Source organism: Myotis myotis, unplaced genomic scaffold (genome assembly GCF_014108235.1).
Source record: "Myotis myotis isolate mMyoMyo1 unplaced genomic scaffold, mMyoMyo1.p scaffold_m19_p_5, whole genome shotgun sequence".
NCBI classification, from domain to species: domain Eukaryota; kingdom Metazoa; phylum Chordata; class Mammalia; order Chiroptera; family Vespertilionidae; genus Myotis; species Myotis myotis.
The window spans coordinates 73,484,181-73,501,748 of NW_023416357.1; the positions used below are offsets into that span (position 1 = coordinate 73,484,181).

A 17,568-nucleotide genomic window follows, 5' to 3' on the forward strand; every position below is an offset into this window, starting at 1 on the left:
CTCTGACTTTCCCAACAGCTCTCATTCCTTAGGTATTTCCAAGGTCATGGAATAGTGGCAACCTCAGCCCACACTGACTCAAGTTCTTGGGCCATCTTGGGTTAGATGTCTATCACTGGTCTGAGTCTAATCAGCTGTGGCATTGGAGTATTAGGGGACAGGGTGATGGGTTGTAAAGAAAAGAAGATGGATAAGGAGATATTCCAAAAGAAGTCAGTACCTGAATATAGATTCTAACATTTTGTTCCTCACCACCCACATTCTAATCAGATGTTCTTCTCTTCTATTCCTGACTTTGGTTTTAACCCTATCATTCATCTAGTTTCCTAAGCCAGAAGTCTAGAAATTGTTTTGAATTCCCTTCTACCTTAGCTACTTTCTATTCTCATATCTTGTCCTTCACTAAGATCTGTTATTTTTATCTTCTAAATATGTAACCACTTCTTAGTTCAGGTTCTTATTATTTCTCACTTGTACTTCCTGCCTTAGGTATTACCACACTTCAAATCACATTCTGCACTGTAACCAGTGACCTTTCTAAAATGCAGATTTGATCAAGATTCTGTCCTGCGTGGCATACAAGGCCCTTTGTGATCTATACTCCAGATACCTTTTTCTCCAATTATACCATCTACCTATCCTGTACTTTTTGTACCAACCATAATTTATGAACCCCAAACATATCAATCTATTTCATGCCTACTTGCATTTTTACACATAGCACACCTCTCCCATCTGAATAAAGACTTACTCTTTACTTCAGCTGCTTTACTTCACTTCTTATGTTACTTGCTCTAGGAAACTTTCCCTGACACAGTCACTCTGCCCTGAAAAGAATTATTCACCACGTCTTCTATACAGATCCTTATCCTTCATATATTTCTGCTATCATATTGAATGAATCTGCTTTCATGCCATTCCTACTACTCACAGAGACCTTCTTTAGGAAATACATTGTTTTACTCAGTTCTTTGTCCCCAACACCTGGTAACGTGTCAGGTGTATGATAAATGATGCTGCCTGTCTAGCAGACTGAGTGACATTTAATGTAAAATTTCTTATTTTTATTGTCATATGTAGAATGTTGAGGTTGCTCTGAGTCTCAATATATAAGTAGATTATTACTGAACTATTACTAAGAAGAGTCTCTAACCAGAGTTGTTTTTGTGTTTTAGTTGGTTTAATGTTGAGTGTCAGAAATAGAAAAATGGATAGGCTCTTCATTTTATAGTCACCTTTGGCCAGTTCTCTAAGGCCATTTAATTTCTAATTCAGTTTTTTTTAAAGGAACAACTTTTATTGCTTCTTAAGGCAGAACAAGATGCCCTAATTTAATATTCTTTTGTACTCAGCTTGTGACATTTGAAATGATCAACAGGAAGTCATAGTGGTGTTTTAAAAGATCATTATATATATATATACTCCTCTCCTCACACACATGAAACAACATTTAGAAACAGATCATCATGTTGGAATCCCAGTTTGCTTCCTGGCATGTGGTTTCTACAGCTTTAAGCCAGTATTTTGAATAAGTCTTCTAACCTTTAGCAGTGTTACATTTTTAATATGTAGGGGTCATGATTTTCACTGTAGGCTGTGTTGATATAAAGATGTTATATCAAGCATATGGTGGCCTTAAAATATTTTTATATTTTAAATTAAGAGCAGTTGTGACAAAAAAATGGTATGCACCCCTGGTTTTGAAACTACTTGATTCTATTTGAAAACAGGAAAAGTTATAGATCCTTGTTGACAAAAGTGATGAAAATGCTATTACCATTTACTCAGACATTATACACACTTAATTTTAAAATAATAAACTGATTTTGGAATTGTTTCAGTTCAGATAAACTTCAGAGGCTTCTGAGTATGTGAATAGGAATTAGTGTGGGAACAGGAAGTAAGAAAGGATTATCACGAGGTTTTGGTCAAAAATGTTTTTATCTCTTTTTGTTTTATTTTGATTTTTTTTTCAAGTTTTGTAATTCTGCAAATTTGAACTTAGAACCTTGGCGGAATGTTCCTCCTAATTGTGCAAGTATCCAAAGCCCTTTTCAACTGTTAATTTAACAAATTTGGACAACCAATACTACTATCATAATGTTAGCATGAAATAATGTGGTGATTGAGAAAAGAGGCAAATATTACAACATAGTTTGTTTGAAACACACAATGGGACACATAGAGTCCTAGAGAAGTCAGTAATAAGAACAATAAATAACTAGTCTAGAAAATGGGCTTTTCTTTTTTATTCAACTGGGATGTCACCTGAATTTGGGATTAAACAGAGACACATTATTTTTAATCGTTTATACTCATACCCAGCCTGTGTGGTTCAGTTGGTTGAGCATTGGCCCATGCACCAGGAGGTCACCAGTTCGATTTCTGGTCAGGACACCTGCCCAGGCTTTGGGTTCCATCCCCAGGAAAGGGTATGCAGGGGGCAGCCAGGATATGCAGGGTCAGCCAGTTGGTTTCTTTTCCATCAATGTTTCAGTCTCTCCCTGTCATTTTCTCTCTCTCAAACAAATTAAAAATATAAATAAGTAAACAATTATACTCACTAACATGCCCACATATTTTACATTGTTAGATTTCTGTTGTAATGGGAACCATGCATTCTTTTCCCCCCATATGTTAGAGTAGCTAATGTTAGTATTTTACTACTCAAAGTGTTAATATCTTTTGACAACAAGAGAAACTCAGTAGTGTTCTATTTTTTTCCTTAAATATGAAGTTTATTCTGTTTTCTCTACCTGCTATTAAATTATAAAAATGGTTCTTTGGCAGTTTGCAGTGAAAATGTATACTTCACTAATATTCTTGCGCTTCTTCTTTATAAAAACTAACCAAACCCTTCAAAAGGTATATTAAGGTAAGAAAGTAAGGAGAGATCTTCACTTTTTTAATTCTTAATTTCTGGTAAAACTCAATATATTAAAATAGAACTTGTGGGTTTCAGTTGTCATTAATAATTCTGTTGTTCACTATCTAAGTTAGCATGGCAGTTTATTAATGATCATATATCTCTTAAGATTCATAAAATTTGCAACCAGAAAAGAAAAAGAAAAACTAAAAATTTAAAAAAAGACTAGGAATTTCAAGAATAGCTATTACAAATTCCATGTTATATGTTCAGGCTAGTTAAATAAATTTTAATTTAGAACCTCCTATGTTTATAGATGAATAGATTTCTGCTGCCAGGGAACATACTATTCTGTGGGAAATAAGCATATGAATCTCTCTGTGATATATACTATACTTATATTATAATCAGAGTTTCAGGAACCTAGAGAAGGGATTAGGTAATTGACAGGATTTAGGGGAGACCTTACAGAATGGGAAGCACTGGGTTGGAACTTGAAAAATACATATGATTCTGCTTTGGGAAAGGCAGTCCAGGTAAATAGAGCACACTGAGAACAAAGTATATAGATCTGAAAGTACTTGGTGTGATTTGGAAGAGCTGCTCAGTACTTAAACTTCTTTTACAATATTTAGCACATTGAAATATATTTATTTCTTTAAATGTCTCCTCTTTTGAGGGTAGAATGTTGTCTTTTTATCTCCAGTGCTTAGTGTACTAATTGGCATAAAGCAGCCATTTAGCAAGTATTTCTTCAGTAGTCAATGTCATGGCTGGAATTTGAAATGGATAGAGGACCAAAAGGTTATAGATAGTGGCTTAATGGTAGATGAGATCATCATTTAAAGCCTTTGGGAAATATGGATGATGAAAGGTTTTTAAGTAGTCATATGTATTTTCTAGAAAGACAAATTTGAAGGAGAGTGGAGGATTGATTGGAGGGGAGATAACTGATTAGGAAGCAATGACTGAATTACTTTTTCCATGCACTAAGGAGACATCGATTAAGCCTATCGTTATGGAATGTAATATGCAATGTAATTCATTGTTCTTGCTCTGCAAAAGTATTATACTATCAGAGAAGGGCTGGTATACATACTTTTTTAAAAAATTGTTTTATTGCTTAAAGTATTACAAAGAGTATTACATATGTCTCCTTTTTTTCCCACCCTTGACAATCCCCTGGCCACCCCTACTCCCCCGTGCCTTATATCCATTGGTTGTGCTTATATGCATGCATACAAGTCCTTTGGTTGATCTCTTACCACCCCCCTCCTGCCCCCCAACCCTCCCTGGCCTTCCCGCTGTAGTTTGACAATCTGTTCGAGGCTGCTCTGTCTCTGTATCTATTTTTGTTCATAAGTTTATAATGGTCTTTATTATCCATAAATGAGTGAGATCATGTGCTATTTTTCCTTCATTGACTCGCTTATTTCACTTAGCATAATGCTCTGCAGTTCCATCCATGCTGTTGCAAATGGTAAGAGTTCCTTCTTTTTTACAGCAGCATAGTATTCCATCGTGTAGATGTGCCACAGTTTTCTAATCCATTCATCTGCTGATGGGCACTTAGGCTGTTTCCAGACCTTAGCTATGGTGAATTGTGCTGCTATGAACATAGGGGTGCATATATCCTTTCTGATTGGTATTTCTGTTTTCTTGGGATATATTCCTAGAAGTGGGATCACGGGGTCAAATGGGAGTTCCATTTTTAGTTTTTTGAGGAAACTCCATACTGTTCTCCACAGTGGCTGCACCAATCTGCATTCCCACCAGCAGTGCAGAAGGGTTCTTTTTTCTCCACATCCTCTCCAGCACTTGTTGTTTGTTGATTTGTTGATGATAGCCATTCTGACAGGTGTGAGATGGTACCTCATTGTTGTTTTGATTTGCATTTCTCGGATGATTAGTGACTTTGAGCATGTTTTCATTTGTCTCTTGGCTTTCTGAATGTCCTCTTTCGAAAAGTGCCTATTTAGGTCCTTTGCCCATTTTTTGATTGTATTGTTTATCTTCCTAATAGCCATTTTTCTCTATGGAGTATGGGTTCTTGACTTCCTGCAGGAAGATTTCACAACAAGATTCCCGGTGATTTTGAAGTATTTTGTTAAGTTGTATGAGTTCCCTATAAATGTTGGAGATTAAACCCTTATCGGTGATAACATTGGCAAATATGTTCTCCCATGCAGTGGGCTTTCTTGTTGTTTTGTTGATGGTTTCTTTTGCTGTGCAGAAGCTTTTTATTTTGATGTAGTCCCATTTGTTTATTTTCTCTTTAGTTTCCACTGCCCTAGGAACTGTATCGGTGAAGAAATTGCTTCGGCATATGTCTGAGATTTTGTTGCCTTTGCCATTTTGTTGGGCTGGTATGTATACTTTTAAGAGCAGACTAAGTTATGAGAGGTGCTTTGAAAATTTTAAAAAAGAGATTGCTGCTAGCTAATAATCATGGAGGGTTTCCTGGAAAAGGAGACAATTAAATGAAAAATATTAATGTTACTGATTTACCAAATTAATATGACTTCCTTGATAATCTTTAAGTGAATCCCAGTTAGATAGCAAGGATATCATTTAATGCAACAGCTTCACATCCCAGACTTATATGTTATTTATAGCACTAGGAAGCTCAACTTCAGATGTAAAAGCACTGCTAATAAATAATTTAATAGTAATTTTAGTTATTAATTACTGAGCACCTACTCTGTACCAAGCTCTTTGCTACAGCATACATATACAGGAGTGGGCGACAGTAGGTTTACAATTGTTCACATGGAAAATAATACAAGAATAAATAGTAATACAAGAATAAACTGGCCCTAGCTAGTTTGGCTCAGTGGATAGAGTGTCGGCCTGCCTACAGAAGGGTCCCAGGTTCGATTCCAGTCAAGGCCATGTACCTTGGTTGCAGGCACATCCCCAGTAGCGGGTGTGCAGGAGGCAGCTGATCGATGTTTCTCTCTCATCGATGTTTCTAACTCTCTATCCCTCTCCCTTCCTCTTTGTAAAAAAATCAATAAAACATATTTAAAAAGAAAAAAAGAATAAACTGTTTCACATACAACTGTACACCTACTTTGTATTATTTGTAATCTTCATAGTATTTTTCCAAGACTCCTATTTAGCCTCATTTTACTGATGTGTAAACTAGGGATTTACAAACGAATTGCTCTGCCTGAAGTTACACTACTAGAGTGTAGCTAAAGCCAGGATGCAGTACAAATTTGTCTGAATAAGTAGCTCATATTCTTAATACTCTACAAACCTAACATCTCTTACTTTAAGTATTAAGTGCACAATTTTATCAAGAATAGTTAGGTATTATAAAGAAATGTGCTGTTTCTAAAAGAAAAAAAAGATATGTGCTTTTGCGTTATAATATTAATGCTCATTATTAAATGAAAAGTAAAAATAATGAAATGATTTATCATCATTGCCTCTTGGGGACAAAATTGAATTTGTTTATAATTTGACATAATTAGAATAGTTGGGCCTTCCTAAAGAATAGAACACCTGGTTATCTATAAAGGATTTTGTTTGTGCATTTAATATTTAAAAACAATATCTGGAAGCTAAATATCAAAATTATCAATTCCCGAAGTACCATGAATTAGTAGCTATGATTAGGTTTCTGAGCATTTTCATTCCTTGCTGCATTTGTCATAATATTTTAAACAAATTTGATTGTAATGTTATTCTAGTATTAATTGATATAGGCTCTTTAAGCTATTAGCATGTGGAGATATATTCAGTGGCAAGAACTAAAAGTAATTTCCTTTAAAAAAAGGAATAAGATAGAGTTGTCTGCTTTCACCATTCTTATTCAACACTAGAGGCCAAGTGCACGAAATTCATGCAGGGGGGTGTGTGTCCCTCAGTCCAACCTGCACCCTCTCCCATCTGGACCCCTTGAGGGATGTCCGACTGCCCATTTAGGCCCAATCCCACTGGACATCCCTCTCACAATCCAGGACTGCTGGCTCCAAACCACTCGCCTGCCTGCCTGCCTGCCTGCCTGATTGCCCCTAACTGCTTCTGCTTGCCAGCCTGATCGCCCCCTAACCACTCCCCTGCCAGCCTGATCGATGCCTAACTATTCCCCTGCTGGACGATTGCCCCCAACTGCTCTCCCATGCAGGGCTGGTCCCCTGCAACTGCCCTCCCCTGCAGGCCTGGTCCCTCCCAACTGCCCTCCCCTGGGGCCTGATCGCCCACAACTGCCCTCCCCTGCTGGCCATCTTGTGTCCACATGGGGGCAGTCATCTTATGTGTCGGGGTGATGGTCAATTTGCATATTGCCTCTTTATTAGATAGGATAGTACTGGAAGTCCTAGCCACAGGGATAAGACAAGAAGAAAAAATAAAAGGCATCCAAATTGGAAAGGAGGAAGTTAAACTGTCATTATTCGCAGATGACATGATATTGTACATAGAAAACCCTAAAGATGCCACCAAGAAGCTACTAAATTTAATTAATGAATTCGGCAAAGTAGCAGGATACAAAATTAATATCTGGAAATTGATGTCACTTTTATAAAACAATAATGAACTCTCAGAAAGAGAAAGTAAAAATAACTTTTAAAAAAAGCATTTACTATTGCAAAAAGAAAAAAAAAGATACCTACAACTAAACTTAAGCAAGGATGTAAAAGACTTGTGCTTAGAAAACTGTAGGACATTGAAAAAAGAAATAGAGGAAGATACAAAATAAGTGAATGCTTATACTGTGTTCACGGTTTGGAAGAATTAACATCATTAAGAGGTCCATATTATCCAAAGCAATCTATAGATTCAGCACAATTTCTATTAAAATAGCATTAGCATATTTCACAGGTCTAGAACAAATATTCCAAAAATTTATATGGAACCAAAAAAGACTCCACCAGCTATCTTGAGAAAGAAGAACAAAGTTAGAAAAATCATACTACTGGATATCAAACTATACTACAAAGCCATTGTAATCAAAACAGCCTGGCACTAGCACAAGAACAGGCATATAAATCAATGGAACAGAATAGAGACTCCAGAAATTGACCCATGTCAATGTGGTCAATTATTGTTTGATAGAAGAAGCAAGAGCATACAATGGAGTAAAGACAGTCTCTTCAAAAAATGGTGTTGGGAAAACTGGATAGCTACATGCAAAAAAATGAAACTAGACCATGAACTTACCATATACAAGAATAAACTCAAAATAGGTAAAAACTTAAATGTAAGACGTGAGACCATAAAAATCTTAGAAGAAAACAGAGGCAGTAAAATCTCTAGATTTCTCACGAAGCAGAATTTTCGCCAATACATCTCTTAGGGCAAGAGAAACAAAAGGAAATAAATAAACAAATGGGACTACATCAAGCTAAAAGGTTTCTGCACAGCAAAAGAAACCATCCACAAAATGAAAGGGAACCCACTGTATGGGAGAACATATTTGCCAATGATACATCTGATAAGGGATAATTTCCAAAATATATAAAATACTCATACAACTCAACAAAAGAAAGACAAACAATCTAATTTAAAAATGGGTACAAGATCTGAATAGACACTTCTCCAGAGAGGACATACAAATGGCCAAGAGACATATGAACAAATGCGCAACGTCACTACTCATCAGAAAGATGCAAATTAAAACTACAATGGGGTGCCACCTCACACTTCCCAGAATGGCTACCATCAATAAATAAAGAAGTGCTGGTGAGGATGTGGGGAAAAGGGTGCCCTAGTACACTGCTGTTGGAAATTCAGCCTCGTGCAGCCACTGTAGAAAACAGCATTGGGAGCCTTCAAAAAATAATAAATGGAACAGCCATCCTACTTCTGGGAATATATCCTAAGAATCCCGAAACATCAATCAGAAAGAATAAATGTACCTCTACGTTCATAGCAGTGTTATTTACAATAGCTAAGATCTGGAAATGGCCCAAATGCCCATCAGTAGATGAGTAGATTAAAAAGCTTTGGTAGTCTGCCTGGTGTGGCTCAGAAGTTGAGGGTTGACCTATGAACCAGGAGGTAACAGTTTGATTCCTGGTCAGGACACATACCAGGTTCCAGGCTCAATCCCCAGTGTGGGGCATGCAGGAGTCAGCCGATCAATGATTCTCCCTTATCATTGATGTTTTTATCTCTCCCTCTCCCTTCCTCTCTGAAATGAGAGAGAGAGAGAGAGAGAGAGAGAGAGAGAGAGAGAGAGAGAGAGAAAGAGAGAAAGAGAAAGAAGGCATGGGGTAGAGTGGAAGCTGGATGAAGGGGAAGAAAGGGTGGGGAAATGGGGTACATCTGTAATACCCGCAACAATAAAAATAAATTTTTAGAAAGAAACAAGTATAGATTTTATTGCGTCCTTGAGAAAGGTTACTGGACATTTGAAGTTCTAGAGAAACTGCTTAAAGGAATTAGAGCTGTAATAAATAGTTTGACTTCCTTGAGATTTTAAAGATTATCCTTTATTTTTTCAGTTAAAAACCACTGTCTTTTAACACATTCCTAAATCCTGTTTAGCACATCCCCATATCTTAGTTAACTAGTTCCAATATTAGAGGGAAAGACTGCCTCAGTCACCTAATATAATTTTCCTAAGGCCTTTTGATGAATTTCCTAGGTCATTTACTGAAGGGGAAAAAATGTTCTATGGGCTTATGTAATTGTTTATTAAGTTTGAGGTGCTTCCCCCCCCCCCCCCCCCTTTAACTCTTTGGTGCTGGGCAAGGAAAACTAAACTTGCAAATATATATAGATATATTTAGGATTAAAAAATAAAAATACTCAAATAAAGCTATATTTGTGTCCTATTTTTATTTGATATACTGAATAATAACAAAAATAATAACTGTACAGATCTCACCTCTTCTATTTTATTCTTAACATGTTATTGGGAAGACAAAAATAAAATAGTTTTAAATATTTTATTTGCTCTCTATATATTTACAAAATAGTAAACTTTTCTTCCCGAGGCCAGGCATTTTGTTAGAAGACAGTCTCTAAAATGAAAAGAAAAAGCTGTCTACCCTGATTTATTCCTTTAAATTGCAGAAGTGCTCTAAGTAGAACCTTCAGGCTGATGTAATTTCTGCATCTCATTTCTCTGCTTGCCTCCTTGAACATTCAGAAGTGGGTAATTTCATGAAGTTCCAAGAACAGTTTAGATGTTTTTATTTGGCATAAAAAAATGTGATCGTGTTTAATCCCTTGAGTTAAACTATTTTTGTTTTGTCCTATTTTCTAAAAGGTATTTCTACTGTGAGAGATAGGACTATTTAATGCCAAGAGGGTTTTGCAGCTTCATTTGATGAAATTATTTGATTATGTTTCTCCTTAGCTTATATCTACTTTTAAATGTAATGCACATCTTCGGACTATTTGAATTTCACATGTTTTTTAGTTTTTGCTCACATCAGTAATTTCATAGCTTGATGAAAATAATTTATAGTAGAAAGATGCATTACAGTTTAGTTTTTAGAATATGAAGATTCAGCTTTAAATATGAAAGTCAACTTGGAACTAAAGTGAGACAGTACTGTTTGTAGACATTTAGTAATTCTTTAACTGGCTGCCAGCAAAACCTGACACTAGTAAAATTTCCTAATAGTAAACCTACTTTGTTTTATATACTACTCTTTTGTTCGAGAAACTAAGTTACCTTTCTATTGTCTACTAGATGGGGTCTAATTCCTCATGGGTAGTAAAAGCTAATTCATCAGTTGGTTCTTCTCATCCTGATCAACTTTATCTCTCATCCCCATTTTTCTGCATAATACAGTCAACTTTATATCCCTACACATACTTTGTACATTCCTGTTTTTAAGTTTCTCTAACTTTCTCTGGTAACCACACGGCTTTCACTATCATCTCACACATATTCTTACAAAACCAGAATGGATCATTGTCAAACCCTTTATCAACCTCTAAAACAGAGCTTTTGTTGGCGGGGAGAGACGCATGAGGATTCATACCTAGTGACAAATATGGGTGCGAGGTTTGTGCAAATTGAGAAGGGAACCCCAGTATTTGGGTTATCTTTTTATTATTCCCACTATTGAGAACTAAACAGAAACTACCTTGCATATTTTATCTTCATACATATATATAGTACTTAGGTAATCATTTTTTAACAATCTACTGTATTATATCTTCCTTTGTGTTATGATGTCAGGTCATTTGCACATTATAAACTCTACTCTTTTTGGTTGTCTTTTTATACAGTGCCCAGTGTTCTGCATTTTATTTTTATTTTTTTTTTTTAAATTAAATCTTTATTGTTCAGATTATTACATTTGTTCCTCTTTTCCCCCCCCATAACTCCCCTCCTCCCAGTTCCCGCCCCACCCTCAGCCCTCACTCCCCACCCACTGTCCTCATCCATAGGTGCACGATTTTTGTCCAGTCTCTTCCCGCATCTCCCACACCCCTTTCCCCCCCAAGAATAGTCAGTCCATTCCCTTTCTATGTCCCTGATTCTATTATAATCACCAGTTCATTCTGTTCATCAGATTATTTATTCACTTGATTCTTAGATTCACTTGTTGATAGATGCATGTTTGTTGTTCATAATTTGTATCTTTACCTTTTTCTTCCTCTTCCTCTTCTTAAAGGATACCTTTCAGCATTTCATATAATCCTGGTTTGGTGGTGATGAACTCCTTTAGCTTTTCCTTATCTGTGAAGCTCTTTATCTGACCTTCAATTCTGAATGATAGCTTTGCTGGATAAAGTAATCTTGGTTGTAGGTTCTTGGTATTCATCACTTTGAATATTTCTTGCCACTCCCTTCTGGCCTGCAAAGTTTCTGTTGAGAAATCAGCTGACAGTCGTATGGGTATTCCCTTGTAGGTAACTGAGTTTCTTTCTCTTGCTGTTTTTAAGATTCTCTCTTTATCTTTTGCTCTTGGCATTTTAATTATGATGTGTCTTGGTGTGGTCCTCTTTGGATTCCTTTTGTTTGGGGTTCTCCGCGCTTCTTGGACCTGTAAGTCCATTTCTTTCACCAGGTGGGGGAAGTTTTCTGTCATTATTTCTTCAAATAGGTTTTCAATATCTTGCTCTCTCTCATCTTCTGGCACCCCTATAATTCTGATGTTGGTACGCTTGAAGCTGTCCCAGAGGCTCCTTACACTATCCTCGCATTTTTGGATTCTTTTTTCATTTTGCTTTTCCGGTTGGGTGTTTTTTGCTTCCTCGCATTTCAAATCATTGACTTGATTCTTGCGCTCCTCTGGTCTCCTGTCGGGAGTCTGTATAATATTCGTTATTTCAGTCCGTGTATGCTTAATTTCTAGTTGGTTCCCCAATATAACATCGAGGGTCTCATTAGTTTTCTTGTAGATCTCATTGAGTTTATCGGCGGCTTCTAAACAGTTCTTGAGAGACCTTAAAAGTGTGGTTCTGAACTCTATATCTTCCATTGACAATTTTGTCCTGTTTCTTTGTCTCCGCATTTTGTTATGCTTCCTTGGTGCACCCCCTAGTGGTCTTTGTTCGCAGTCTTATAATTAAACCTTGATTGTTGTAGCTAATACCAGGGAGGGTTTGACCTCCAGGCCAAGTGGCTATGAGAATCAGCTGTGTCAGCAGTGAGAGAACTTCTGTCCTCTAGGGAGGTGCTAATCTAGCCTTTGCCTGAGGCTATCCGGCAAATGCCTCTGTGCAGGGCTTGGGTGGGGCGGGTCGCACAGGATCAACAGGGTGGGCCGGAGAGAACAGTTATGGCAGCTCTCAGTCCTGTCCCCAGGGGCTCTGCCTCTCTGAGTGCCAGCACCCGCTGCAAAGCTCGGAGAGAAAGCTGCACTCGCTCTGACCGAAGCCAGACAGTCCCGCTTCTCCCGTTTGAGTCTGGGTCGCTAAAGACTCGCCTGGATCTGGAGCTCAGAGTCTGCGACTCCCTCCTGATTGAAAACGCCAACCGCACCCTCTGCCGCCAGCCCGCTCCATGCACTCCGCACCTCAGAATTTGACTTCAGCACTGCGCCTCCTCTGAGTGTCCGTATGCGTTTCTCTTTCCTCCTAGTTGTAGGACTTCCACTCAGCCAGCGTTCCAGTGGTTCTGGGTGATGTCCCTTCCGTCTTTTAGTTTCACTTTTGAAGTAGTTGTTCAAAGCAGCAAACTCCGGCATTAACCTATGCCGCCATCTTGGTTCTCTCCTCCAGTGTTCTGCATTTTAGAAGGCTATTTAGTAACATGCCTCACATTAAATTTTGCTAATCAAAGTAAAGATAAATTTCTGTCAATTGTTTGCAAATTTCTTAGTTTCTTTTTTCCTATGCATCATTTAATAATAATGCTTGAGATTCTATTATTAAGTTTCCATTTTAGATTTAAGAATTTGAATTTTAAATACAATTGACTCTTGAACAACATCTTCGTCACCCTGCTCAGTGGAAAAGCAGGGTAACTTTTGACTCCCCCAAAAGCTGAACTACAGCTGTCCCTCAGGATTAGTTCCAGGACATACATACACACACACACACACACACACACACACACACACACACTCTCTCTCACCCGCCAGACACACACACACACATACACAACACACTCACCTGCCAAATACCAAAATCTGTGGATGCTCAGGTTTGTTATATAAAATGGCATAGAGCAATGCATACAGTTGGCCCTCTGCATTTGCAGATTCCAAGCTGCGATCAATTTTGATCCATGGTTGGTTGATTCTGTGGATGCAAAACCCTGGGATGTGGAGAGCTGACTATATTTATTGAAAAATTGCTTGTAGATGAACCTGTGCAGATCAAAACCATGTTTTTGAAATACCACCTGAAATGAATTTTTTGAAGTAAAATTAGCATTAAGATGTAGAAGGTTATAATTATAAAAGCAAAGAAGAATAAAGCCACTTCTATCGTTTTCTGAAAATTTTAAGAAGTTGGGTTGATACTGTTTTTGTACCACTAAAATGCAATATCATTGTTCTTAGCATGGTACTGGTTTAATAATTTTTAAAAAGATTTTGAATCTCTTTAGTCTTTTACTCCATGTAACTGGCATAGATGAAATATTACTTAAGATAGCAATTGCCTTCAATACCATTTTGAAAAATAATGTCAAAACTATTCTATATGGAGAAATTCTGAATAGAGATCTTTTGGAGATTTACTATACACCCCAGTCCACCATCATTGTCTGTGTTACATTGTAACTTTAGACCAGAGCTGAAATCATTCTTACTATTTTAGTTAGTATTGTAGGTTTCAAAAAACAAAAGTTTTACAAGATGTTATTTAGTCCTGTAATTTGCCAGAAAAGTTCACATACTTTTATCATGTCATCTTGGAGCCATCCAAAGCACTTTATTTCAGCTCAACAAAAATCTATTAGGTCTGTACTTTGTTTACCAAGTACTCTGTTTATAGAAATTTAGAAACTAATATGATGCTTTCTTTGAGAAGCTTAGAGTCTGATGAATGAGATGGACACGTGAACAGAGAATTTGAATAGTGGGTAAAACACCTATAGTTCTATTGAGGAGGGCCATTTAGTACTTCTTTGAAGATTCATGGAAGGCTTCCTGTTAAATGAAGCTGACTCTTAAAAAGTGACCATAACTTCCCAAGTTGTAGAATGGGAGACTTAAATTTATAATACTTTATTGTATTTGTTTTAGAGAAGTTATAAAGGAAGTACTTAAAAAATTAAAAAATACAAAACATTTTTAGATTATTTTACCAGTTTTCCCTACATGAAGTGTTGCATTAGGTTTGATAGTGATTTAGATTCATATCTCAACATGACAATATTAACAATTGTAGGGGGGTTTTTTGTTTTAATTTAGAAAATTAAATGAGTGAAAGACATAGTTATTAAATGTACTCTTTGTAATAGTTCTTGAACAGGGGCAGTGTTTACTAGCAGGCCTAGCTTATGCTGTACTATTATGAGATAGCTGAAGTATTCAATTTACCAATTTATACTACCTAACAAATGAAAATAACTGCAGTATCCATTCTTTCAACAAGTGTTCTTTAACCATTTATCAAATGTCATGAGCTTTACTAGGTACTTAAAATACACCTGAGAAACAAAAATTGACAGTGTTGTTATTTGGGAGGAATTGGGGAAGACAGTAGAGTAACTAGAGGTCCCATGCATGAAAATTCGTGCAAGAGTAGGCCTTCCTTCCCCTGGCTGCCAGCATCGGCTTCCCTCTGGCACCTGGGACCCAGTCTTCCTTCCAGCCGCTGGCAGGCACCGGGACCAAGCTGCTTCCCTCTGGCCCTGGCTGTGTCCAGAATGATGCCCGGAAGGATGTCCAGTTTAATTAGCATATTACCCTTTTATTATAGATTAGTATGTTAGTAGATGATATGCTATGAAAAATTAGAGCAGAGTAGGAAGGGTTAGGAGTGATGATGTGAAGGAGTGCAGAAGACAGTAATGGGCTAGAGATAAGAGACTTTGGGGAGTTGTTAACTTGTACGTGATATTTAAAATTATGAGACTAAATGAAATCACTAAGGTAGTATTAGATAATGGTGAAGAGTACCAAGGACAGAATTCTGGTCCACTATTAAGCTGTAAAGAAGAGGAAAAACTAGCAAAGGAGGCTAAGGAAGAAAAACCAAGAGTATGGGTCCTGAAAGTCATACAAAGCAAGTATATCAAGTAGGAAAAAGGAATTAACTTGTGAAAAGGTGATAACAGGCCAAGGAAGGGAAGAGTCAGATGCTGCTGCTATGTTGAATATAATAAAAGGCTAATATGCAAATCAGCCGAATGGCGGAACAACTGGTTGCTATGATGTGCACTGACCACCAGGGGCAGACGCTCAACGCAGGAGCTGCCCCCTGGTGGTCAGTGTGCTCCCACTGGCTGAGGGGGAGTGCCGCTCAGCCAGAAGCCCTAAGCCAGGCACACGGCTGGTGAGTGCAGCGGCGGTGGTGGGAGCCTCTCCTGCCTCCACAGCAGTCGGATACCCCCCTGAGGGCTCCTGGACTGCGAGAGGGTGTAGGCCAGACTGAGGGACCCTTCCCCCACCCCACCCCCACCCCCCACCCCAAGCGCACGAATTTCATGCACTGGGCCTTTAGTGTTGAATAAGAAGAGGACTGAGATCTGTTCATTAGATTTTGCAACATGGAAATTGTTGGTGACATTTTTTTACAAGAATGATGAAGGAAGAAGACAAAGGTTATTGCGGGTTTTGTTGTTTTTTAATTTCTTGGGAATATGATGACAGAGTGTAACCTATTGAATTTACATCTGGTAGAAGTGTATTTAACAAACAGTAGAACAATATTTAGGAAATAAGGTTTTTATTTTTACTAAAGAATAACCATAATGCAATTCCCATCTGTGAAAAAGTATGAAGATTTGTATGTCAATACTCTCTCACAAGTTATTTCAGATTTCTTATTTCAGAGAAATGCATTTCTTGCCTCATTTTTCAATAGACAAAAAAAGAAAAATCTCCAAGAATCCAGACTTTTCTTGGCACCTTATAATTCTTTGTATTGGGAATTAACCCCTCCTAATCTAAACGTCATATTTTAGTTTCATCACATTTTGGAAAATACAAGTAGGTTTTATATTTTATTTAATTAAAAGCCCAACCTTAATGAGAACCTGTTGGAATTTAAAATGTCTACGTGGTCACTGCCTTCAAGTTACTTTTTGTTTTGATACAGTGTCCCTCTCCATAGCCTGATATAAAATAGTTTGGTTGGAAACATAACTTTCCCCAACACCACTGGTGATATAGTTAAGAATTAGTGTATAGTAGTCTTCCCTTATCCTCAGCTTCTGTTACCCAGTCAGTTGCAGTCTGAAAATATTAAGTGGAAAGTTCCAGAAATAAACAGTTCATAAGTTTTAAATTGTGCACCTCTATGAGTAGCAGATGGTGCAATCCCACCTTGTCCTGCTGTGTCCCCCCAGGATGTGAACCATCTCTATGTCCAGTGTATCCACATTGTATATGCTACCCACCTGTTAGTCACTTGGTAGCCATCTGGGTTTATCAGATTGCCTGCCATGCTATCACAGTGCTTGTATTCAAGTGACCCTTATTTTACTAAATAATGGCCCAAAAGTGCAAGAGTAGTGATGCTGGCAATTCAAACATGCCAAATAGAAGTCATAAAGTGCTTATTTTAAGTGAAAACGTAGGTACAGTCCAGTAAGGTATTTTGAGAGAGAGACCATAGTCACATAACTTTCATTACAGTACATTGTTATAATTCAGTTTTATCATTGTTGTACTCTAGTTGTTGTTAATCTCTTATTATGCCTTATTTATAAATTAATCTTTATCAGAGGTGTGTGTGTGTGTATGTGTGTGTGTGTGTGTGTGTATAAGCCTAAGCCTAAGTGACTGTTATGACCAGTAGACTGAATGATTAGTAGACCGGCCGCTATGATGCACACTGACCATCAGGGGACAGACGCTCAGTGCACTCCCACAGCCAACCTCCCATGGTACCTCCCCCCAGCCAGCTGGCCCTGATTGACCCCGATTGGGACTGGGCAAGACAGCCCCAATCGGCTCCAATCTCCGACCAGGCCAAGGGACCCCACCCATGCACGAATTTGTACTCTAGGCCTCTAGTGTATGTATAGGAAAAAACATAGTATGTATATAGGATTTGGCACTATGCACGGTTTTCAGGTATTTACTGGGGTATCAGTCACTTGGAACATCAGTCTCTATAAATTGATGAAATTGCCAATGTCATTAAAATAAGTAAAAATTTCTGTA

The 17,568-nt window shown here is 37.6% G+C and overlaps 1 protein-coding gene across 5 annotated transcripts in view; it reads left to right on the top strand.

The window, feature by feature from the left end:
- Nucleotides 1-17,568, top strand: part of SRFBP1 (serum response factor binding protein 1) — a 79,351-nt gene that overhangs the window by 30,398 nt on the left and 31,385 nt on the right. The window lies entirely within an intron of this gene.